This window comes from Uloborus diversus, chromosome 5, assembly GCF_026930045.1.
Source record: "Uloborus diversus isolate 005 chromosome 5, Udiv.v.3.1, whole genome shotgun sequence".
Lineage (NCBI taxonomy): Eukaryota > Metazoa > Arthropoda > Arachnida > Araneae > Uloboridae > Uloborus > Uloborus diversus.
Window position 1 is genome coordinate 95,070,948 of NC_072735.1, and position 24,885 is coordinate 95,095,832.

The following is a 24,885-nucleotide window of genomic DNA, read 5'->3' on the forward strand; positions in this document are numbered from 1 at the left end:
CAATTTTCAGTGTTTTCAAGAGATATCAGAAAGTGTGCTGAAGTGAAATTTTAAGACAAATCTGTTTATTTCATAATTTATTAAGTGATAACCCATAATCACTTTTTGAATGAAAGAAGACCGTTTTTGACCATAAAAAGAGCTAATTAGGAAACAGTGAGTTCTAAAGCAATAATTTCACTTCAGTATGATTATTAAAACATAAATAAAATGTGATAAAAATTTATAGAATTTGAAAAATAAGAAAAAATTGAACTTTAATATTTAAAAAAAAATTGATTTTGATTTGAAATTACTTGCGCTGCTAATTTTGTTATAGATGTTATTTCACAGTAAAGAAAAAGTGAACCAATTTACATTTTATGCGCAGATTTGTTTCTCTTAAATCAATTTGCATTTACAAGAAAATGTACAAAAAGTCAAAATGTTCACAATATTAATAAATGATTTTTACTAATAAGAATGTTTCTTTGTAAGTTTCAATTTAAGTTTTTGCGCTTTCTCTTTTTTCCAAAATAGAAATTTACATCATGAGAACGAAAGTAAACTACCTCCCCCTTTTTATTTCACAGTCAAATCAAAATTGCTTTGAAATGCTTTTCGTTATTACGTGGGTGTTAATTGACATCCCGACGCTAGATGGCAGGCACCACCTACCTGTCTGCTCTCGACCAATGGGAGCGAGAGAATCGCCCACCGTGTGTGCTCACGATGGACACCTGAGCTTCGAGATCCGGAGCGAAAAGCGGGAGTTCTCTCAAAGTTTTCAGCTTTGCGCGTCTGCTTCGTTCCAATTCGCTTCCGAACACTGGCTTCCAAAACATTCCCTTCGCTGTTCCCGCCAAAAACTCTCTTTTTTAAATAACATTTTACAATAACATTAACAGATCAAGATACCGCTGCGTGAGAAAAAAAATTGTTTCATTCTTTGTAATAGTTTTTTGTTGCTAAAATGATGACTCGCAGAAAGAATATGTTCGTGTATTGTTCGCTCACGGTAGTATTGATATTCTTGATGAAAGTCGAAACATCCGGTAAGTACACAATTTACATACTTTATTGTTATTTTTTCAAAGTAGCACTGACTAGTTTTAATGCTTTAGTGTATATATATATTAGCAGCAAAAGAAATTTTATGAATTGATAACAAAATACTTTTTCTCAACGACGTCAAAAATGTTTTTTTCTTGTATTATTATTATAATCATAATTGTTGGAAAATTTCTAAAGTTTAAAGAAATATCTGTAGGAAGAAACATTTCGGGATAGAAACTTTTGCTTCATAAAATTTTCTTAGTTCTCAAAAAAAAAAAAAAAAAAAAAAAGACTAAACAACGAAAAAAAAAAAAAAAACTAATGTAAAAGAAAGAAAGAAACGTATGATTCACAAAATTTTCTTACTTTTCGAATTGAATTATAATGTGAAGAACCGATGAATGAAAGAAAAAAACGTGCAAGAAAAGGAACGCTTGATTCGTGAAAATTCCTTATTTTTCAAAATGAAAAAAAAAAAAAAAAGCAAAACTGACAGATAGAGAAGAAAATATGTAAAAAACGAAGAACAAAGGTTTGATTAAAATTTTTTCTTAGTTTTTAAATTAAACTAAAAATAAAATATAGACCGTGGGGATAAAAATGCAAGAAACTAAACGTTTAATTCATTAATTTGTTCTAGCTCGCAAATAAAACTAAAAAGGGAAAACTGACAGATTTTTTTTTCTTTTTGAAAATATTTTATTTCACTCTTACGGAGATTTAAATAAAGAAACAGAAATTAATAGTGAACGGAATGTAATAATATGTTGCACGAACAAATACAATTTTTTGAATGCATAAACAGTGTGTGGAAGAAGAAATAAATGGAAAAAAAGTTTGTCACTCAAATTTTCCTTCGAAGATACAGTGGTGGATTTACAATGTCGCAATTGCAAGAGGCCCCGAAGTGGCAGGAATGCTCAACTTCCTTAAGAGCAGGGGCGCACCCCCTAAACATCGTGAAGATCCCCCAAAAAAGAAAGAGCTCCCAAACACCCCCCCCCCTAAAATGCAATGGTGCTTACTGTGCCATGACCCACCCCCCGCAGGTGGGCACCTCTGAAGGGGATACAAGAATACGCACGATAAATGCTTTACATTGCCCCCAAAATGCATTTGCGACAGGCCTCCAAACCTATAAATCCGCCACTGCGAACGCAAAATTTTAGAGCCGTATTACCCATATCGTTTGAATAAGACTCGGTAGTAATTTTATTGTAACATTGATAAGTAAGGTGCTGAAAATTAACATGTTATACATTGAAAGTATGTTTATGCAATGCTAAGGAAGAAGTATGCAAGAGTTGTACGTAAAATGAGAGGTTTGAAAAGTAAAACCTACAAAAATAACGTACACTATAATTTAGTAAATTCCTTTTTTTTTTTTTTTACGGAGAACGTCATTTGAAGTGACCTTAGCACAGAAAAATGCAGTTTTATACCTGATATTATTTATTACTGAGTCCATTAAAATATAACTTACTAAAAAATTTTTTACTGTACTTCGTTGGTTAATTGACCTTTACACTTTATGTTGACTTTAAAGAAGTAAAATAAACAATTTGTTGTGTGCATTAGAGCGGTTCAAAAAAATTTAATATATTATACTGTAGAAAAGAAGAAAAGAAAAAGCAGTAAGATTTCATAAATCTTGATCAAATCTAGCCTCTAGCTAGTGATTACTCTGTGGAGTGTGTCCTTTATTATTTTGAACGCCCATGTTATATATATTTGTAAAGATTCAATATAGTTAGGTGCTGTCCACAAATGATTTTACACTTTGAGGGGCGAGGGGGATCGTGAAATTGTGACAGTTTGGGCCAAAAGGGAAAGAAGGGGTATGATGAAATGTGACACTTTGTGAAAAAGGGGGGAAAGGTGGAAAAAGTTGAAATAAAAAAGTGTACCATCATTTCTGTACCTCCGAGCTAGACTAGCTAAGTCCAAAAATTACGAGTGCATTTTATGTAGAATCCTATTTCGCATCGAGCCTTGTGAAAGTAATTCTAAAAAAAAAATCCTTTGTAATTTTTATCAGGGTTTAAAGAGCGCGCGTCCCATCCTTAGCATGAGACGGACAAACGTTTTCCCTCTTTCCTGTAAACTAGCGATTAGGTAAGTCACACTGTTCCGGCTGTGAGGTACAGATTTATGAACAGCCTTTAAGACAATAAGATAAAGTGGTATTACATTCAAAAGTTCATACAGCTGTTTCAAGCTGGCCGCGATTGGTTAGTAAAGACAGGGGTGTGTGGACTTTTGTGTGTATGTGTGATGGAACCTAGACATATTTAAAAATAATACACATCTCTTCCTAATTCGCCATCTTCCATTTCATTCTTCGAAAGTTTGTTTTTTATGAATTTGATTGCTACTATGGTCTTCCAAGTTTTTTCGTAGATAGTTTTCACGGCTCTAAAATGAATTTTACTCCTAAAAACATGCCAAGGAGTAATTTCACAACATGAAAAAAAAAAAAAAAAGCCTGATTGCTTGAAAAACATGGAGGACACATCATTTCCAGAAGAATTTCTTAGTAGTTTTGTACCATACAATTCGTATCTTTTACAATCTCTGGATTTATGTATAGATGGATGAAATTGCAGTATTTTCAAGTAAAATCGAAATTTATAGAAGTTAAACAATTGAAGAAAATTTGTAAGTAAATAGAGTGTACGTGACTCGTGTGCACTTCAGAAGTGCATCTGACTACAGCATTGGTGTTACCATTCTTAAGGACTACACGCAGCCATCGAAGCGGAAAAGTTCCCAAAGAGCGAGGAAAATGTTTAAAGATAGCAATTGAGCTTTTTAAAAAGGAAAGTGGGCTTTAAACAGTCTAATTGACAATACAGGAATATTTTTAACAATTTTTAGCAACACTGCTTTGCAGAATCATAATTTTTTTTTGGTGGCAAAAAAAAAATAAAAAATCTTTACAGTTTAAAAATGCTTTATAGGTGGCTGTAACTTGAAGACCAACACTTATCAATTGCTACATGTCAAACATTTTGTAAAAAGTACGCAATTTTGTAAAATATCCATAATATCCATTATAAAGTCCCTACGTCATCAGTTTTGGAATTTATTTTTGGGAGTTTGTTTACGGTAACGTATTTTTGACTTAGTTATTGCAAAAGTGTTCTTTCTTTGAAATGTTTCAACAGAAATTTCACATAGTTACGTAATTAACTGAAATCAACGCCTGAACAAATGAATTTAATTTCGTTTTCATAGTAACTAAGTGAAATTGGCATTAAAAAATGAAATTGGCATTGGTCGGTTAAAAGTCTAAGAACGGCCAACGCAGCAGCTCGAGGATAGTTCGGGATACAGTGGGACGTTTTTCTCAGTTAACTTCAGGTTCTAACTTCCGGAACCTGAGAAGCAACACAAAGAAACGAATTCCTGTAAATTGTTTGCATCCCCAAATTAGTAGAGGTGTGGTAACCCTATAAATAGTTGTCAAATATTAGGCTATGATGACTGGAACATTAAGCTGTACCTTCTGGATGAAAATCAGACACGCTCAAATATTTCAACATAACGATTTTTTCTTGCATTTTCAAAAAATTGCTATGAGCTCGCGTCACTTCCGAAGCTTCAGTTTTTCGAATGGGAGCAATTTAAGGGTTCACTTGAACTCTCTCTCTCTGAATATCTGACGCGCTCGAATCCTTTTTTTTATTTTATTTATTCCCTCCCCCTCCCACTCAAGTCGGCAGAGGAACTTGAACATACCTTTAGTATCAGATACATTGGAGCATCTACATTATCAATATCTGGCACGCTGAAGTAAATCCATGTAACTGTTTTATTTTTACATTTTTGAAAATCTGTAAGCGCTTTCTCCACCACTAAAGAGGAACATTATATCACATTTTCTTCCTCTTATAACCTAAACTACAAAATACATTATAGGTCTCCACGTTCGAGTAAATCCCCATTTAGTATCATGTGCTCCCCTTCGATAAACCAGGAACATAACCTCTCGAGTATTCAGTATATTTTTCAATTTGGGATCCGCTTTTGATGCACTGCGCCAAATAGCGAGTTCGGCAGCAAAGAGGGTTGTATTAGTCAATTCATCAGAAGTGAAAATGTCAGGAAGTTCATTAGTAACGATGTTGAATAATGTAAAGCTGATTACAGTACCTTAGGGTAGACTAGTTTCAGTTTGTTTATAACAAGAAGTGGTATCACCGAAACGGGGAGCACAGAAACGCTGAATTGGCACAGAAAGTTCTTAATCCCAGGAATTCATATTGCTGCAAATCTTCAAGGATTGTAATATATAAATGCACTTGAGTTGCCAAACACTATCAAAAGCTGCCTCAAAATCTACGAAAAAGTCCAAAACAGAGCCTCTCTCATCCAGGGAATCCTTAATGGGCTGACTCAAATGAATTATTTGATAGTTAGTAAACTGATATTTTCAATATCCGGATTGAGTTGGAGAAGGAAGACCATTTGATTCAAGATACCAATTCAGGCGAGACGAGATGATTCTTTTCATGACCTTCAATAAAAGGTCTTATATCTTTCATGTATAAAGAGATAATAATAGCCTTTTTCCAAGCCACAGGAACCTTTGAATTCTATCTGTAATTAAAAAGTTCCAAAAGCACAATAAGCGCAATTTTGCTAAGTTGTTTCAGAAATTCAGGATGGAACCCTTGTAGTCCGGGGGACTCGCGACAATTTACACGTCGAAAAGCTTCTTTAAGTTCCGAAATGACAAAATTTTTATAAAAAAAACTCATGTCCGGGGGTTAGGGACGAAGCTAAGTTCCGAATATTCCTCCTATGAATTTTCTGCGAAAATGTTTTTCAGAAAAATAATTTTTTGAAGGAAAAAAAAAACGAGTTAAAAGCCTTGGCAATATCTCTGTCATTTGTTAAAGTATCTCTACCAACTCTTATCAGTTCTCTAGGAGGAACCATGGATTTATTCTGCAACCTATTCACACATATGAAAACCTTTTTACCATCCTTTCGGTAATCAGTTTTAGAAATGAAAGCACTGAAGCAGTCTCTTTTTGATAAAAAAAAATTTCTTTGCAAAAGGTAGCAACGCCTTTTCTCCAATTTTGGATATCCTCAGGTTTTTTTTGAAAAGCTATGCCGTAAGACGAGCATTAGAAGATATCTTTTTAAGGGTAGCATGATTTTGGATCCAGAACGGTTTATATTTAGATTACTTACTTCTAAGAATCCAATTTTTCGCAACACCGAAGATTTTATTAAAAAACCTGGCGAAGGGGAGAGGGGCAGGTTGTCAATTCTCTCATTGACTTGAATGCTGATTTTCCATTTGTTAAAACATCTCGTCTCTTATATTTTAATATTCTATGCGATAAAATAATTATAGAACTCTTATGATGCTGAGAATAAAAAATGAGTAGTTTTTACACATTCAAATTTGCACTACACAATGTAGTTTACACATTCAAATGTGCTCTATTTTTATAACATAATTGAGTTTACACATTCAAACTTGTGCTACTTTTATAACGCAATTTAGTGAACACCTTCAAATTTGCACAACTTTTGCAACACAAATTAGCTTACACATTCAAATTTGAACTACTTTTTAACATAATTTAGTTTACACATTTAAATTTGCACTACTTTCATAACACAGTTTAGGTTTCATATATCACACATGGCTCAAAATTACCCTACGTTGTCAAACTACTTTGAACCGGGTTAAAAATTCTTTTTAAATGTATTTTATAAATATTATTTTATAACTTTGGATAACTATGCAATATTTTTAAGAGTTTCTCCTCAGTTTTATGTCAATACGAGCAGTGCAATAACTTTTTTGCAAACAAGTAGAGAAGTTAAAAATAGATAATTGTATGCCAAAGCTACCCCTAATGACTAACTCTGATTGTAGAAAACGAATGGAATAAGTCATTCCTAATTCTTATCACGTATAATGTTTATGAAAATCTACGATTAGTACAAAAGAAATCGTTTACAATTCATTTGGCATGATTTATTCATTTTTAAACGCAAAGTTGTCCTTCCACAAAACATTTGTGTATCAATAGTTATTTCTTCTCAGAAATTTGATGTTAAATGCAACAGATATCCAATTTATTGATGGTATTGCAATCGAAGAAAATTTCCTCCATCATAACAAAAATAGCTACCTAATAAGGAAATTATCGTTCGGGATAAAAGAAAGAAAAATGTACTTGGTGAACTATTAGCAAGCTAATCGCTTGCGTACTGAACGATTAGCGAACAGAATCCATTTTCAACCACTTTAATTGCATCATTTTTCTTTTACTTTCTTTCTTTTCCTTCTCTTTTTTTAGCTTTTTACAAAATCAGTGCAAAGCATCATAACAAAGTTATAGTTGTTCAATTAGCAATAACACTGGTGGACAAAATCGTAGACTCAAAAAATTTTGATTATGTTTTAATCATAACTAAACCGAGTTAAATCTTTTTTTAACTAAAGTCAAAACAAAAAAAAGTTGAAAATATAGTTCTAAATATAGTATAACATCATTTAAATTAAAAAATAAATAAACGTAATTTAAAATTTACAACTTTAATATTTTGTTACTACGTAAAACATGTCAAAAGTATAAATTCAAAGGCAAAAAAAAAAAAAAAAAAAACCCTGGATTACTGATAAGTTTTGTTCAAATAGGTTAATTTAAAGCCGAAACATAAGCGAATATTGCCATTAATGATCGTTCTTGCTTTATTTTTCAAAATTAATTAATAGCATTAAAGTGCACTGATGAGGAAAACTGTAAACGCAAATTTTTTTAAGTTTGTTTTAATCATTACATAATCCCCTTTGATGTTATTCGCAATTCTTGAGCTTAAATACGACACCTAGCGGTGGTTAAAAAATTAGCCAAAAAGGTAAAACTTTTCAATTTTGTGTAGATGAACTCATTATCCTGTCCAATCTCATAGGACAGATCACATCCCACGTAAACAGGTGGGTCTTTTGTTTTACTTCTTTCCTTTGCGCAGATAACAAAGATGACTGCAACGGCACCTATATTTAAATTACGAATTTTGACAAAATAGTCAAAGATGAATTACTGACAAAGTAGTCCTAAATCAGTTGTATCAACTAGTGAGATGGGAGGGGGGCTCGGCGTAGACTGAGCCGTTCCAATTTACGGGGGCTGTTTTCAGAGAAAATTTTCTCTTTTGAGGGAGGGGGAGGCTTCGTCACCTTTTTAGCGGGGAAGGGGGGTGCGCCATTTCTCTTTGGAGGGACAGTCACCCTTACCAAACTTCGATATAACATATAAATATAATAAAACAGTTAATGCAATTCATGAAATGAGTAACTTTAATATTTTACCATTTTGTGAAACCTGGACAAAAGAATAAAGTTAGAGGTAAAATTTTCCTCTAATTGCATTAAAAATTTCCCTCGAATAAGTTAAACACCATTTGAATCAATGTTGCCATTGGTGATTGTAAGTTGCTTTATTTTTGAAAATGAATGACAAACAATAAAAATATGAATTAAAAGTGAAGATTATTAGGTATGAAATGTTTGATTTCTGGTTTTATCTTTATAAATGCGTTTTTATGGTTCGAAAAGGAAACGAGAAATTAATCTCGTCGTTGGATATTGTTATTTTGTTTTAAATTACGGCAAGTGACAAAATACGACTTAAAACAAAAATATTCAAGACTCCTATACTATATACCCTGTACTATATTTCACACCTCTAAAGAAAGTCAAGGATCATTTTGATCTTCTAGCTTTTCACCGCAGGTAACGGCTCTCAAGCACCCTTGGTTTGACTTTCGTAAACTATTCGAGCTGTAAGTGAAAATTAATATGAAAAAGCGGTAAAGGTATCTTTTACTATCATTTTTTCCTTTTATAATATTGTATTTTATCAAATACTAGCAAAAATACCCGGCGTTGCCTGGGTTAGCAATAATTATGAGAAACAATCGTTACTTTCATTTGTTTTCTGTTTTAAATGAAAGAACTTAAAACACACCTCTTTGACGTGATTTAAAATCTAGCTTCTTCCTTACTCATAAAACTGAAGTAGCAGTAAGTAAAAAGAGCAAAATAGTATTAATTTAGAAACGAAAACACAAAATTTAAGCGTATACAAATTTGAAGAATTTCCGAAATATGAAATTAAACTTCACATGTTTAAAAAGATTTGTCAGTTAATACTTATTTATTTTTTTACACGGAGTCTTACTTTCTCTGTATGTCTATTGAAGAACGAACTGTTTAAAAAAATGTAGCCGCGCGCCCGTGATCCCCTTAAACTTGCTTTAGTTACTTTGGAAAATTTCAATTTTTGTGGGTTGTTGGTGCGATTTAAAATGTTACCGAATTTGCGGGAATCGTTTTGGGATACCTTGGATAATGCTTCCCCTCCTTACTTTGAAAAACGCTATATTACTAATTTTTGTTAAAGAGATATTGTCGTCATATGCTAAGATACTTTTGGTCACCATAAAATGGCGCTAAACAAAAGTCTTTAAAGATTCTTTGATTGACGATATTTTGTTTACATGGTGAAAGCTTACAAACATTATTCCCAACTCCAGAGCTCGAATACGCTACCTTGCGGTGATTAACAATACTGCCGAAAAAGGTAAAACATATTGTTCCACGTGTTTTCTTTGGGCTAAATTACAGGCTTCAAACAGTTTGTGGTGTGTAATTTCAGAGGAATAGAAAAGAAAGCTTCCCACAAACACGATGAAAAATTACTGACATTCATTAGCTTTAAAGCAAGTTATAAGTTCCGGCATTTGTTTGTTTTATCGAAGCGCCCCCTATAGTTTATTGGAGTTGCGAATTACGTAGTCTTTGACTTCAAAAACCGCGACAGTTGAAAAAACTGCCAAATGCATCCGCTACTGAAATTTTTCTGCATAAATTTTGGCGAGATTTCTGCTGTTAGATTGGATAATGATTAAAAAATCCAATCAGCACAAATAATAAAAAAAACATTAATTACACTAAAGTTCCATTTAAATGGAAAATAATCAACCAAATCTAGTTATTATTAGCCAATCTTGGGGGAAAACGTTACTTTAAGATTTGACTTGAGAAAAGCCTCAAACAGTCAGACGAAACACAAAAACATTCAACAATTCTAACTATGAACTGAGAGTTGATGATACACTAATTAATGAATTGGGGTTGAGGAAAGCCTTCGAACATGGAACAAAAAAGCTCATAACTCGTTTTTCATACAACTTAGAACTTTCTAACAGATGCCATCTTCAGCAGAAAAATAAGCGCTTTAGATAGACACATAATTTTAATATGTGCACGTATTTTTTCACCGTCATATTGGGCATTTATGCGAAAATTTGGACAAATTAGAATAAAAAAGGAACTATCAATCGGATTTTTTTCGAACTGGTCTACAAACCTCCCCAGTTCCAAAAAGAACAAACGGTGAAAGTTTCAGCCAAATCTGCCGGGTAGTTTCTGAGATCTTAGGGAACAAATTTACCAAACTCCATTTTTATATATAGATATAGATATAAATATAATAGACCAGGGGTTCTCGAACTTTTCCGGTTCGCGGCACTTTTTAAATACTTAGAATTTTTTCATGACCCCCATTCTGTTATATAAATATTGTTGTTACCATGGTTACTCACCCCTCACTTCTTTCTAAGGCACCCACAATATGAACCCTTGATATATCGACAATAAAGCCACACACCAAATAGAGGTTTTTGAATTCATGACAAATACGATTGCTTGATCCACGCAAAAAGAATGCTACCAATGATAAATTTGACATTTTTCATAAACTTAACTTGCTGTAGTTTTCTTTTTTGTTTCTCACTAATACACTTATAGTAAATAGCAGATTATATGTGTATTCATTAACCTGAGAGTACTTCTCATTGCAATCATGTTAACACACACACACGCAATTTTTACTTTACATTATCTACTAATACAAACCTCCCAACTGTCATATACCCATTCACAATCTCTACCGCCCAAATTGTGACTTAATACGCTGTTTAAATGCTCGGGCGGTTTCTGTCGGACAAATGCTATCATTAATGAATAATTTGGATTTTGCGCGTCATCTTGAAAGTTGGTTTTATCCAAGCCGACTCAACTAAATCGAAGCGACCACGAAAACTCATTTCGGTATGCGTCAAAAGCAATCGACCGTGTCATCATAGTTTTAATATGAAAGTGGATGCAACTTTAAATTTCAATCAGTTTTATTTCCTTCATTAGAAAGAGCTCATTGATTTTGCACTCTGGACTTCTGAGGTCGATGCTTCCATGTTGAATAAGATACCAAAGGACGAGAAAGTCTTATCGTGTCTCCTTCCTTCGTTTTGTGCAATGAAACCAAATGAATTTCATTTCTCGTGGTTAGAATATGAGGAGTGTATGTCAGTCTGACATAGTTTGAAGTAAATGAAAATTTTGTAAGAACATCGGCAAAAATAAATAAATTAGTACGGAAGGAGAAAAAGAAACAAGACTGCGTGAATTTCAATTTCAAGAGGAGGTTTGTATTTAAAGATGGCTACTTTTTTGATTATTATGAACCAGAGTGGATTCAATTTCTGCCTTTGGAAGTGATCACTTCAAGGAGAGGAGGTCATAAGGGTCATTTTTAGGCATCAATGGGGGGCTGAGTGTTTTTTAAATATAAGTCCCCAAAATGCATTTTTAGGCTATTTTTGGCCACTAAAGAGGGGTGATACCCCCCCTCCGCCGCTCTTACTCCGTGCCATATGAGTCATTTTTTTAGAAGTTTTAAAGAAACTTTAAATTAATTGCGCCACTATCCTTCTACGTTTACCATGGATTTACTGCAAGAAAATTAATGCATGTAAGGACTGCTGTTAATTAAAAGATAGCACAAAACATTCTTGCTGCTGATCCAATAAGCGACATCTAAATTTACTTACTGCAGTATCATTCTCACTTGGAGAATCTTCGTGCGCTCGTAGTGACCAATGCCTTTTAACTTTTTTTTGTGCTTTTAGTACGCTCAATAGAGGAAAAAAGAGGAACAAAAATCCATTGTAACCCAAACGGCAAAACTTTTTACTTACCCCACTATCATTCTAACCCGTCAATTTCTATCTCAGTAAAGATATTTGAACTTTATACATACGAAAACTTTTAGTACCTTTTATGATTAAAATTACACAGCCGAATGAAGTAGAGCGAAGAAAATATGGCAGTGAAGTAATTTAAATATATTTACTACAGCTGTGTAAAAGTAAGCACTTATGGAGCTTTTCAACTATTTTAGATTAAATCAGCTTAGTAAGTCATAAGGAGGAGTTTAACTAATTAATGAAAATTTCCGTTCCACTAAATTAATTACCTGAATTGTTAGTCTTTTATTATATTTCACGATTATTTACTAAACAACTTCACTTCACTTTCACACGAAAACAGATAGTCTGTAATAGTAATATTAATGATGCATGAACACCATGATGGCTGAGACTATGATATGGCCATCTATTGAAAAAGATCCAAAACTAATGGGGTCCCTTTTTCTCGATAATGGTAAACAAATTTTTGATTTATGTATTAAACATATCAGAATTACGTCGTGAATCAATTTAAAAACTGCTATATCCTTACATTAGCTAAACGAATTTACTATTTTAAGCAACAATTTAATGTGCAAAAATGGTTCTTTTTACTTTTGCTTCAATTTGGCTTTTTCGTTTTTTTTTTTTTAGTATTTTATTTACTGTCAATTTTTAATTAAAAATGTTACCTCAAAAGGATAATGACGATTAAACCTTTTTATCCCAAGAGTGTCGATGAGCAGGAGTTTCTGCATTCACCTTGTAAGAATACAAGAGAAAGCACAAATAATTTCATTCCCACTCCACTCACTAAAAAGGGATCCCTAAACAATTGAATAGTACTGGAATTTCTTAAGTACACTTTTTTACTGGTACATTTCTTTCCGTTCTAACACTACATCTGTCGCAAAGGCAGTTATTGACAACCGGAGAGCAGACATCAAATAGAGAAAGCATAGGCCTGCTTCCCAGCTCTCCCCATGAAGCAGGATTTTGTTTTGATTGTTTCGTGGTAATCCGTAGCACCGCAAAATTTCAATAGAGTTAGGAGGTCATTTATCACTGTTTTGAAAGCATGTTTTGTACAACTCATGAAACAGGACGAAACGGCCGAAAGAGGTAATTCATTGATTAGGTAAGGATGACTTTGGCACCTCTTGACCCCCCTTCCCATCCGCCAACCCAATGTATGGGTGCGTAAGATTTTTCACTCCCCCTATTCTTTCATGAAATTCCAGTTCGTTTTTAGCCTACTTACCCAGAAAAAGAAGAAAAAAGCATGTAAGAAGGCTTAATGCATTTTAAAAATATAGCGAAAAACAAAAAAAAGTCAAAAATAAATAAAATGACTAAATAAATATCGAAAAATTAAAAATTGGAAAGTAGGGTATTGAGATGGGAAAAAATGTCTGTCGGTTTGTCTATCTGTCGGTCCGTCGGTCTGTCCCCCCCCCCAAATAACTTTTGAATGAATAGTCTGATTTTAACAAACTTTTTTTTTGTTCGAAAGATCTCGGCAAGGAAATCTCATTCGCATATTTCACTTTTTGATTTGAACTGTTTTTCGCTCAATTTTGAACAGTTCAAAAAAACTTAACATTAGCGCCTACGGGGAAATTCAAGGCAATTCCGAACTGGTATAGAAAACTCGTATATAAAACATCTTTTTGATTTGAACAATTTTCCGTTCAATTTTGAACAGTTCAAATCCCTTAACATTAGCGCCTACCCTGAAACTTAAAGTCAATGTAGATTCCGTACTTGAAGGCGGATTTATTTCAAACAAATTTTGTTGGAAATAGCTCTTGACGACAAACTCTATACTCCGACTCCGAGAATTTAGGGGCACCTGACTCCGAATCCGACTCCTGTGCCCGACAATTAATCAGACTCCGACTCCCCGACTTCGACTCTGGCTTCGTATCTTTGGCAGAAATTTATACACGGAGGACAAATGACTGACTCCGATTCTTGGATATTCGTCTCCGACTCCTTTATTCCAAAATGAGATTGACTCCAACTCCGACTCCGCAGCTATGGTTTTAACTGTGAATTAATTATTGTTGATATGACTTGTTTTTATTTTCACGCTTAAGTTTTAATTTAGGTATTCAGTTTTCGGCGAATAAACAAGAAAGACATTTATGTTTGTGCATAAAGATATGAGCAGACGATTTTTTTTTTTTTTTTTTTGACAATGAAAAGTATTCTTTTAAGTTGACATTTTATTGTTTTTATTTATTTTGGTAAGTGCATTAATTCATTTTGAAAATTAAATTTGTCGACAGGAGAAAAATAAACAATTTTTTTTTGATATGATGTATTTATTTTAATGAGCTTATTAATTTTAAATATTATTTTTTCGTTTTGAAAGCTGTTAAAGATTTTTTAATGGAAAAAAGTGTACTAACTGCTTTGTTTAAAAGATGCTGCTTTTTTATTTATTCGTTTTTTTTTTTGGAGGAATCACGATTGCTTATTGCTTTTATTTGACTGTTTTGATGTCCTATCATTTTATTTTCCCGCCAACACCCTCTGCAGCACCACCGTCGCGTCGACCGGCCGGCCTCACGATGCTGCTCCTCGAGCGAAAACCGTCTCCAGGTTGCGTCCATATCCTACACTTACACGCATACATACACGCACGTACATACACACTCATACATACATACACCTACACACACAAACACATACACGCATGCATACAGACACCTACACATACACAGACACCTACACACCACTACCCACACACTCATGCCTGCACACAGACACAAACACATATGCCTACACACACATACACATTCTCCCCCCCCACACACAAACACTCATACACACAACTACCCACACATTCATACCTGCACGCAGACACAAACACATATGCCTACACACATACACATACCCGCCTACAAACATACACATACCCCCCTACACACATACCTCCCACACACATAAACACACACACTCGTGATTGCGAAAAACATAATTTGAATTCAAGATGTCAAAATTCAAATTAATTTTTTTTTAGATAAGTGAGGAATATTTTATTCCTAGAAATTAGCTTAAAATATTAAATGAATATGTTTGAAACAATTTGCGATTTTTGCTATTTTTGAGAATATTGATCAGGTACTAGAAAGTAGTATGGGTATACGGGAGCTCGTATAGTTCTAGACGGAACTTCTTGTTCAAAATGTATAGGGGTCATTTTCCCTAAACAGCGCAATTTGGACAGGGCACAAGGATAGGCATTCACTGTAACAGGGGAATGATCGTTTGAGGAAATAATGCATTTTACTGACGATATTATAATTTCTGTGGGAAAGGAAACACTACTTTTATGAAATTGAAAAAGATCCAATGTCGTGGTGCGCAAAAAAAAAAAAAGTTATTGTGGTCATTTGCTTCCCATACACATGGCAGGGGAATGAGAAAACTTAAAGTTAACTTATATATTGTCATAACTGCAAACAACAAAAATCAATGTCACTTAAAATAAAGCGGAAAAACTGTATACAAACAAAAGTCAATCACTCATTGAGCGATAATTACAAAATTAAATAAATTATCAGAGACAGGGTATGGACATTCATTAAAAATACTTAACAAGATTTAACTTGAGATTCCCCACTTATACTTCACTCCGTGTATTTTTTGCAAAAAGAACCAATTGAGATTATTTCTACGATGAGACCACAATTCAAAGACTAAATTATGGGCTAATATAACTATTACCAGATGTCAGAAACATTAATTCCATTCTTAGGCAGGGGAATGACAAAAAATCAAAGGACATTTTTTACTATTTTTTTTAAAAAATTGTGCAAACCTTGAAAAGTCTATTTTCTATTTTACAACATTGCACAACAGTTGTTAAGAGGTTAAACAACAATTTCTTTACAAATACACATGGTTTACTAAATCTTTAGAGCTAATTTTGTTTTAAGGTGGAGGTAGGGACACACAGGGGAATGACATTTATCGTGTAAAAAAATTATTTAAATTAATAATAATAATATAGTGTTTGTTGTAGCTTATTTTGCAAACATAAAAACATGTTGTTAAAGCATTCTAACGTCAGTTTTATTTCTGTACAAGTTAATTTGTTATTATTGGAGCAAGGACAAGAAATTTAACAGTTTAGAGAAAATGACCCATAAAATAACAAATCTTACATCACTGGAATCGTTAATAAATTCACTGTTATTAAATCTTAATATACAGTGGCTCACAAAAGTGTTCATACATTTTGAAATTTTTTAGTAAAACCAAAATAACGCAAAACTGAATTCGAATATGAAGTCCAATATTTTTTCATATCATTCCTACGTCATTCTAAATAAAACCCTGTAGTTTTTTCAAAATATTGACGGATCTTCTTTTTGAAATGGGTCAAAAAACGAAGAGACAGAGAAATAATACGCTACAAAAGTCATCGTACACTCAAATATTTTCGAATAAATTCATGATTAAAATTATCATATGTCGTTTTTTTACTATTTTTGCATTGTGTTGACCCTTAAAAGTCATTAGGCTTTAATTTTTTGTTTATTTATTAATTAATATTGTGCTTATTACTTCTTATTACTTTAAAATGGCTGGTATTCGTAAAAAACCACAAACACCATTCGAAATTTGAATTTTTTCCTCACAGTGAAGGTAAACTGGTTTGAAATGTCTCTAAATTAGTTAATTTATTCCATTCTATAGTAAAGTGCTTGATAAAATGCTTTAAAGAAAAGAATCGGATCGAAAACAAGGCAAGAAAAGGTCAACCGGCAAAGTTGACAAAGCATGATCGGAGATTTACAGTTAAAAAATTTATGAAAAATACACATTTGAATGCCGTAACAGTTTCTCCAGAATTTAATTAAAAAAACTTACATTTAATTTTCACCTAAAATTGTTCGCCAAGTTCTCTGATTAACTGGATTAAAAGGGAAGTCTTCCCTCAGAAATTTCTTGTTTGTGCAAAAAACGGAAGGCTTACATTTTTGTCGCAAAATAAATGATAAATGAGCTCCAAAGCGTTTTGGAATAACGTCTTACTTACAGATGAAATTAAATTCAACATTTTTGGTTAAATTGTTGAATAATTGTCAATAGAAGAAAAAATGAGGAACTTGATCTTAAGAACTTAGTTGGATCAGTTTATCAGGACGGAGAAGGGATTCTTGTGTGAGGGTGCACATCAGCATCAAGACTTGGTAGTTTGGAATTTTTTGATGAAATAATAAATCATACTGTTCATTTAAATATTTTAAAAACAAATTTTTAGCTCTTAGCTAAAAATTTGGTTATCGGAAACAACTTTGTTTTTTTTATCAAGATAACGATAAGAAGCACACGGCTTTCAACGTTTGCGTCTATAGTGCTTCAAAAATTGTCCTAAAGTTTAGAAAATACCACTTCAATCTCCAGATTTGAACTTAATGTAACGTATTTAGAGATATCTGGAGACTAGATTACAAAAATACGACTTTGAAACGAAAATAAAGCTAGAAACAGTAACACTCGAAGTGTGGTTGAACACTTACTCAGAAATTACGCAAAAAAAGGGTAGAAAAAAGAATGAAATCTATTCCCAGACGTTTAAAAGGTGTTGTTGATACTGAATGATATTCTACTAAATAATAACTTTAAAAAAGTTAGATTATTCAATAATATATAGACATTTTTTAAAGTGTAAAAAAAATTTTGTGAGGTAAAATTTCCGGCACTTTTTGTTTTTTAATTAAAAAAAATTAAGTTTAAATATTTTTAAAGAATTTTTCATGTAGTTTTGTTGAAAATTGATCATAGATTTTATAATTTAATACCTATACCGAAATAATAATTCCAACCAATGGATAGGGTCTTATTTCATTGAAAGTTGTCAGTGTACGAACACTTTTTGGAACCTTTGTATAAAAAACTTCTGTGCAGACGTTTGTCACCATAAGGCTTAAAAACGGCCAGACCGATTTTGATCAAATTCTTTGTGTGTAATTAAGTTGTGGCAAGCATGGTTTCGAAGCACGATGGATTGAATCGGAAACGTTTTTGTAAATTAATTAATTAATACAAACATTGGATGGTTATATCTCCCAAATGATAAAAATTTATTTTTACCTATTGTTGAGCGAGAAAATTAAATAAATATTTAACCCGTTGCCAAAGGACAATAAGAAAACCAGCTCTGCTTTTTGTAATGAAATTTCCTACTGTGATATATGTCAATTGAGAATAGGTAAAACGTTGAGAGAGAGAGAGATAGAGAGTGAAGCCTTCATTTCTTGAAGGCAACGATTTTAAGTTCCCGTGATATATTTTAAAATAAAGTACTGGAAGGTTCACGCAAAACGTGTGTTCTGTCGTCGTAGTTGAACTATGTGATTGGTGCTTTAGGTTTTCCTAACCAAATGAGCAGAAAGTACCGTACCTAGCAGAAAGTACCGTATTTGTTTCTCGGCTGAAATCTTTCTGAGTTTGGGCACCAATGTCGAGAATACTTTAAGGATTATCTAACTAATCAGTACATTATTAAAGGAAAAGATGATGGAATTTAAAGACGAAACAAATTTTATTTTCGCCTAGATAAATTACAACACGGTAGTTCTGTACACAAAAGATCAGTTCTGTGGAAGATCTTTATCTTTGGTGGATAAAACAAATTGAGCAATATATGAAGTTTTAAAAGTTTTCGTTGAAAAGATCGGACCGCTGGGGGATGAGTGATTTTCGCTTGTTCAGAGAACTGTTTTTACCTTTATCACTTTTCTAAACGATATCCTTTCGATTGTTTTATTCTTTTTCATATGGGGGATGTTGCAACGGGATTTCCCGTTTGTTCTAGATGGGTAGTTAGATTTTTACACTTAATATCTGAGACCGCTTTTTATCCTTTGAGTATGGCTGATGGCGCAAACCATTAAGTACAGGAAAAAAATAGTTAATAAAACAACTGCTTAGTAGGCGTTACATAAATCAAGTTGTAATAAATATATGCATTCTGACCCCACAGCAGCTTAAAACATTTTTTTTTTAGATATATTTTTCAACAGAGTGGTTCAAACACTTGATAGTTTATTGAAAATCTTTAACTTTTCAATTTACAAAGTTTTAACAAAACAACGTCTGTCGGGTCCTCTAGTTACTTTTAAAAACCTTTTTGTGTAAAGAAATATTTACTAAAAAGTTAGAGTTTTGACTGAGTTTTTTTCAGCATTTTTTTGTTTTTGATGCGTTACTAATTAAAATAAAACATGCCATACATAGTGCGACTCTTACTATATTTTACACTACTAATTCTTCGTAAAACAAACAAAAAACGGCTCATCCTAATACGTTTTTTACTTGACAGGTGCAAATGAAATATGATCTTTGTCAAACCACTTGACAGCGAGATTTCGAACATAAAATATCGACTTGGAAAATTTTATTTAAGAATGGCTTTGATCCCCCTCCCCCAAAGTAAGGGTATGTAGAGATTTTCCAACCCCTTTCCCTCGGGACCCTTACGTAATTAAGGAATGACCCCTTAAGCTCTGAAGTAGAATATTGAAGTTTGCGTTGTTTATAAAAATGAATTACAGTACAATTTTTAAACAATAACATTTCTTTCTTTTTCTTTCTAATATTGAGGTTCCGATATCGCAATAACAAGGAGGGAAAATCGATTCGACAACTTATCAAATAAACCTGAAATTGGGGGAAATGTATGTCCTATAACATGGTCCTTAAATGGTTAAAACAATCCCAATCACTGGCCGACAATGAAGCATCTCTCCAAAACATGTACGAATACTTGTCACGTGATAATGAAGAAATTGAAAGGTATGAGCTTTTCTCGTTATTCCACAGGTAAATTATTATTTGCACTGATACTGCCTCTAAGTTGAAAGCCAACCATGTAATGTAACATTTTTTATTGTTTACAGACTGTGCAAATATGTCAAGAAAATTAAACCTAGATTTTTTTACATAAAGAGTAAACATTCTACACTGAATAATTCAGTATTTTTGATTATCTATTTCTTCCTCTTTATTTATTTATTTTTTTTTTTGAGAAAGAGGAAACAGTTGAAACTTCGGAACGCACACACGCACACACACACATTTTTTACACACATTTGTGTCGTGTGTGCCAGTGTGGGTGCCTGTCGGTCTATGTCTGTCATACAAGAGTTTAATGAGACTTAAAATATCCAAATTCGAAAAACATTGTCGTGCGATTCGGCTTGTTTGAGGACATGGCTGCAATATTGCATTTTTTAAATGTCTGAATGTCCCTTTTTATTAGATGTTCTCTGTGTGCATACCCATATTTTATCATTCGGCAAAACTTGGAGTTCCAATCGGAAAATTGCGAATTTCCACCCTCCCAATAATGTAAACTCAGGGCTCCCCAGGTGCCTGTCTGTGGAGCAGTAAAACATATTCGCAAATTTTCAACTAATCTGCATTGTTCATTGTTCCGTGTGTAAGCAACCAGTTGGAGAAATGCAGAGAAAAGTTGAATTCAATCAATGCCAAACAATAGAAGAATACATAATAATGGTACAGTTCGATAATAGGAATACCATGTACCAATTGCATTATGGAAAATAAGTTCAAAATATTTGCTTCATTTCGCTTAACGTTCTAATATTTAGCAATTCATTGATCGTCGCATTAGAAATCATATAAATGAATCTTTACTATTACAACGCATGGTACTGTGGAATATCTTCCTTCCTCCTCACAGCTGCGTGAGAAATGTCTATTCCACAATCCAAAAGAGTTCTTTTGACTTCAATTGAAGAGAAACGGTTGTTCTTTTTAACCCTCATTTCCATAACTATTTATGCGTATTTCAAATCTTAATTGTTATGTTTATTCATCACTTGTAGATAAATACTTATAAATGCCTTTTTATGCATTTTATTTATATTATTTTTTTCGATTTGGAGAATAATAGCTTTTTTGTGTGCTTTGTAAGTGTTTATGTTGCTGAATTGTTAATACTGAAATGAAATGTCTTTTGCCATTTGATGTTATATTATTTATAGCTTGGGATTTGTTAATATTAATAAGCAATTTAACATATTGCAATTGAAAAATTAGTAGTAGAAAAGTTCAACGTACTCTTTGGTTTATACTAGGGATGCACCGACTAATCGGCAGTAATCGGTAATTGGCTATAATCGGCTACTTCACTGATTATTTATAATCGGAAAGTTTTAATCAAATCTGCGGAAATATTTTTTAAATTAAAATTACTTATGTATGCGTATAACTAAAAAATATGCTGAATGAGTTCATAAACAATAAATAAATGTAATTTTTAATAATAAAAATATAAAATTAAAAAATTGTTAAATAATTCATTAAAATATTTATAGTGTTAATCCGGTTTTCTTTAATCTCTACATAGTATAAAATGAAGTCTCCGAAAAGCGTCTGTGTATTTGAACTCGCAAAACTCGAGAACTACCCAGCCGATTTCGCTGAAGTTTTCACAATTTGTTCCTTTAAGTCCTGAAGAGATTTGCAGACCATTTCGAAAAAAAAAAAAACCTCGATGAATAGTTCTTTTTTTATTCCAATTCAGGCCCAATTTTCACATAAACTCCTAAATTATGGGGGGGGGGGGGGGAAATTACTTGCACATAGTAATATTATCTATGGTTGAAAAGGGTAAAATTTTCCGCGTTCTAAGCAATTTGTTTCAACGCTCAACCTTAATCATAATGGGAGTTATTTGTGTTTTTGGCTCGAATTTTTTTTAGGATTAGTTGAAATTTAGGCACTACTTTCTTCATTAAATCCATCAATAAAGAATAAAGGAACTGTCCCACAGTTTTCTTTTTGACACCATTAGAAAGAGCTGCTTTTTGTACCCCAGATCTAACTCGACCTAAGGTCGAAAGTTTAACTCTCTATGTCGATTAGAAAAAAAGTTACAGGCGAATTAAGTGAAGTTTAAAAATCTGTTCTCTATTCAAGTTTTTAACCATTTTATTTTGCGTTTCCTTGGCAATGCTTTTTGACTCCATTGTTTACACTTCCATCTTTCTCATTTTCACTTCTTAAACTTATTTTCTTTTGTGTTTCCATGGTTATGTTTTTTAAATTCATCTTTCAAATTTTATTTTAATCTCTTAAAATCTTTTAATATCTGTCGTCATTGTTTGGAGTGCAAGTTTTGCATGAGGATTTATTTTCTTTCATTTATGCCTGGTTATTGAATATACTTCGCTAAACACAATGGTTATTTTCAAGGTAGACCGGCCAAAACCAGGCAACGCTGCTAGTATATATATAAAGCAGGAAGTTATGGGATGGCTATTTATTTGTGTATTTGTCAATTCCACCTTTCCCCCCAAAACGTGTGAGGGAACACTCAGATTTAAGCTTTTCTTATGTTATTCAGTTACTTTATTCACTGTTTATGCGTATAATTACAACATATATTTAATAATTTTCTTCTTAAATCACTATGCTTTCATTCAATATTTTTTTTATTATAAAATACGATTTGATTTTTAATTTTAGGAGCACTTGAAGCGAAGTCATTTTTTTTAAATTTAACTTTTCTATTTTATTTTGATCTGCACATCTATCATACATACAATGTTGCACACATCTCATGTGTCTATACATTTCTCTACACCCTACCTTTATCATCGAGCTTTAAGGTTGCTTTATAATATTTGTAAAGGACTTGCTATAAATGGCTGCTGATCGTAAAAAAATAGATGCTTAAGTTAAAAGAACCTACACACACAATAGTCTATGAACTATATATTTGAGTTGTCTTGTCTAGTCAACAACAGAACAAAATTTTACTAACAACAATAAGAAAACTGATTTACACAACTTGAATAAAATTGTGAAACATTATTTTAACGAAAATGAGGAAAACAAAATCATTGCACATAGAAACAAACAAACTAATAACTAATCCAGAAAAAAAAATCCTAAAAAAGGTGATGGAAAAATTGTAACATTAAAAATCGTTATCATTATAATAACTCGACAGTCGATTATTTTTGCCATTTAATCGGGAATCAGGCAATTTGCTTATAGGTACTTTCCTAGTTAATGCATTTATGCTTCTTTGCTGATTCAATTTAGTTCTTTGAATCAATACAAATCATGTTTGCATTAAAGAGGAACTGGAAATTAAACTGAGGCTTAAAACATAAAGATTTAATTTACATCAGAGTATCAAATATTAATCATGCCCAAAATCCAAATCGTAAGAAAGAAATCTCGTTTGAGACGTTTAGTATAAAAACTAGCTCCACCCATGAGCTTTCAGAATTTTTTTGCCATAGTTTGTCACCCCTTTATCTAGACTATCAAACGGCAGAACGACTCGGGTTGAATCATATCGAAAACCGTAGCCAAAAATCCATTTTACTTCAACGTTCTTAGTAGGTGATGACGGTTTTACTCTGTTAGTTCGAGGTTCTGCACGCTGTAAATTGATTTGATATACGATGATTAGTAACTTAATTGATAAATTTGCCTCCTCTTGTGTTGTGTTTGAGGTACCAGAACTTAACTATATTCCAATGTCTTGAACAAATTAGCTCGAAAATCGCTGTTGTTAAGGGGGAAAATAAATGATAGCATTAAATCAAATCCACAAAACCTGCTTCAGTAACATAAAAACCAGTTACAAACTGAAACAAGACATGTTTAGATCAAGTTCAAATTTAGAAATAGCGGTATCCTCTAAAGTCTCTAGAATTTATTGGAAACTTGTAGATGAATCATTAAAAGTATATACGAGTACATAGCACCTGTATCAATGAGAATTTCTTAACTTGACTAAAAAGCTTGTTTTAGCTCCGTTTCTACGAATCTTTGCGATGTACTTTCGCCTTACTGTTTTATAGTATTTGGATGTAAATATATATTTACCGTCTTTTTTTTAAAATTTTTATGCTTTATATGCAAGTTTTATAATGCTTGCGTACTTGCATATTTTAGTTATTGTTAACGCCTTTCTTGTACATTTTTGAAAATAAATTTTCTGTATTTTCACAAGAAAAGAGTCATCATTTAAAGAATTATTGAAGCAAAAGTGGATTTGTAACAAAGCTTTAAGCAAAGGCTGGTATATATTTCATTAAAAGAAAGTGGTATTTTTAGTCACTGCCAGATTTCTGCTTTATTCTGTATTTTTAGACGGATGGGAATGTTTTTCTCACTTAAAAATATTTTGAAGTAGTTGTGAATGAAATAAAATGTATTATTTATCTCTCAGCTCTATAAAGGGAACATTAACAACCTTAGTGTGCTCCAAGAGTTTTCCTACATTCATACATTTTTCTCCTTCACAGGAAACTAAAACCATTTCGAGTATTTAAATGCTGAAGATAGCAGTTCCCTTAATGTTATTTTCTCCTTCAAAAGTGAGAAAATATTTGCAAAATGTGTCTTCTGGGGATATAATTCACATGTGCTGTTAAATTATCATGCAATCCCAAAAAGCAGGGCGGTACCACTATTTCTTTCTTATTTCTTTTTTTTCAATAAAAAACTTTATTGTACGAAGAAGAATTGCATATTGTTTGATGATTTCACAAAGTTGTCCAAAAATAAATATAAATGATTAAATACATCTGAAAACCAGCATCAGGTATATTTCAATACATTATGTCATTAGTTCAAGTTTTACTGCTAAGGTCCATAACCTAGAGGTACTTTAAATTTTTATTACGAGGTTTACAAATTTTACTACATCTTGTAATGACTTTTTTTTTTTTTGAGGCTTATTCTTTTAAAACATGAGCCTTTTCTACGTTTATC

The 24,885-nt window shown here is 32.5% G+C and overlaps 1 long non-coding RNA gene across 1 annotated transcript in view; it reads left to right on the forward strand.

The window, feature by feature from the left end:
* Positions 1–745: 745 nt before the first annotated feature.
* The window catches only part of LOC129222491 (uncharacterized), a 125,784-nt gene continuing 101,644 nt past the window's right edge, over positions 746–24,885 (forward strand). The window contains exon 1 of the long non-coding RNA XR_008580590.1: positions 746–1,034. This is a non-coding gene — a long non-coding RNA (uncharacterized LOC129222491). The remainder of the gene's footprint in view (positions 1,035–24,885) is intronic.